The sequence below is a fragment of the Mandrillus leucophaeus genome, unplaced genomic scaffold, assembly GCF_000951045.1.
Source record: "Mandrillus leucophaeus isolate KB7577 unplaced genomic scaffold, Mleu.le_1.0 Scaffold51, whole genome shotgun sequence".
NCBI lineage: Eukaryota > Metazoa > Chordata > Mammalia > Primates > Cercopithecidae > Mandrillus > Mandrillus leucophaeus.
The window spans coordinates 6,149,027-6,151,606 of NW_012105475.1; positions in this window are offsets into that span (position 1 = coordinate 6,149,027).

Here is a 2,580-nt window from a genome sequence, read left to right on the forward strand (position 1 = left end):
GACAAGTGATTTTTTATTTAGTGTTGAAGCCATGTAGGCTTATAGGTTGTAGGATATTAAAGTTACAATAGCATCCTCCTGAAAACATGAAGGTTAGTAGTAAATATTGAAAATTTTACATTTAACATTTAGCACACTTTTGCTTAGTACCTGAATTTTTTGTACTTAGTGGTATTGAGAGCACTCAGTGTAAAGTGTTCTGGGTGTAAAATGTTCTGGTATCAACTGTTCTCAATACCTTGAAGTCAGAATACTAATCCTTGAGCAATTCATAACACAGACTAAAAGATATGCAACAAAGAAAACACCAGTCATGTGGTAGATGTGTAGAAAAATTACAGTTTTCAGAGTCCAGATTTGAATTAATAAAGTAGCAATCAACAATCATAAGGAAAAGATATGTGTGCCAAACTCAGTGCAGAAACCAATTATAATCAATTGTTTTTAAAATTCAGATTGTCTTAATGTTTCATTAAGAAAAACTCAAGACTTTTGGAAATTTGAAACTAATTAACATTAGAATAGTCTAATGGTTACATTAGAATAGCAATAGTTCCTATAAACCTGAACACATGTCCTATGAAGTTGTGTTATTTACAGCCAACTCCATGTTTCTTACTTTTCCTGACAAATACCTTATTATAAAAATAAGCATTCAGTAGCGTAAAAAAATCATTAAGACAATACCAAATCTAATATTTATATTAAAATCATTCTAAAAATGCAGTTTGTCTCATCATTTCAAATCCCATCCTTGTTTAAAGAAAATACTACATTTTAGAAAATTTGAGAAATAGAGAAAAAGGGCATCTGTAATCCCACCAACTTCATATAGCTTTTTGTAGAAACGTTTATTTTCATAATTGTAATTATATATGTAATTTTGTATTCTTCTTTTAAAGTTAGTATTTCTCTCATGAATATTTTTCGGTGATGTTACTGAATAGTTATGATTATAATTTCTTATGGCAGCCTAATTCTATCTAATTATATGCCTAAATTTCTTTATCATTTGCTGGATACTTTAAATGAGATCCAATTTTTTACTCTGTACTTAGGGATTCCTTCCCAGCATACTTTGTACTTTTTCCTTAGGGTAGATTTCTGAAAGTAAAATAGTTCAGTTGAAAGTTATACTTTTAGATACATAGTATCTTAATAATTTTCCAAAAGATTCTTCGAATTTTTAATTCCCCTATAATGTAAATTAATATAAGAGTACCAATTTCACTGCGAATTTAGCAGGTTTAAAATTTTTTTCTTAAAGAAATGGGGTCTTGCTGTGTTCATTTTAAGAGAGTGGGATCTCGCTATGCTGCCCAGGCTGGAGTGCAGTGGTTATTCACAGGCCCGATCATCACACACCATACAAACTCCTGGGCTCAAGCAATCCTCCCACCCCAGCCGTGAGAGTAGCTGGGTCTACAGGTGCATGCCACCTGTGGCTGTCCTGATTTAGCAAGTTTTTAAAAAACAGTACTTTATTGGTTGTTTTTTGTTTTGTTTTTCATTTGTAGACTGTTTTAGAGCAGTGTTAGGTTTACAGAAAAATGAAGCAGAAAGTACAGAGGCTCCCATATATACCCTTTTGAACCCCTCTTCCAGTTTCATCTGTTATTAGTATTTTGTATTACTCTAGTGTATTTGTTACAATTGATGAATGAATATGTACACATTATTAACAAAAGTTCATAGTTTATATTAGGGTTCACTCTTTGTACTGTACATTGTATGGGTTTCGACAAATATGTAGTTTCATCTGTTACTATTACCATATCATGCAGAATAGTTTGATTGTGCTCTACTGTTGTTCTAAAAATCCTTTGAGCTCCACGACTTCATTCTTCTCTCCCTCCCTATAAGTCCTGGGCAACCACAGGTCTTACTGCCTCTCGAGTCTTGCCTGTTCCCAGAATGTCATATAGTTGGAATCGGATAGTAGGTAGGCTTTTCAGATTGGCTTCCTTCACTTAGCAATATGCATTTAAGGTTCTACCATGTCTTTTTGTGGCTTAATATCTCCTTTTTTTTTTTAACTGAATAATATTCCATGGTGTGGATGTACCACAGTTTACCTATTCATCTTTGGAAGGACATCTTGGTTGCCTCTAGTTTGGGAAATTATAAATAAAGCTGCTAAAAACACTTGTGTGCAGGTTTGTTTGTATAGATATAAGGTTTCAACTTGTGGGTAAAGTATATGTATATATATCTACTTGTTATTGTTTAATACGTGTATTATCTTCTCTTCCGTCTTGAATATATTAATTAAGTAAGTGTTTAAACACTTTTTTTTTCTCCCTTCAGTGCCTGTTTTCTCCAGGTTGCTTTTTGTTTGCTTGTTTTGGTCTCTGTTTTCCATGTCTGAGATGTTTCTCAGTTGTCTAATAATTCTGGTTTTCTGCTCTTATTTAAGAGCAGTGCCCCATAAAGCTGATAAGAAGCTGTAATCCATGGTGTCTCTCCACCTATGGGCTATTTCACTGAGAAATGTCTACTTTCAGTATGTTAAGCATTTCCCCTTGACCTGGTTAGATTCTACAAAGAAAAACGTAGCCTCCTGTCATGATGGTGTAGGAC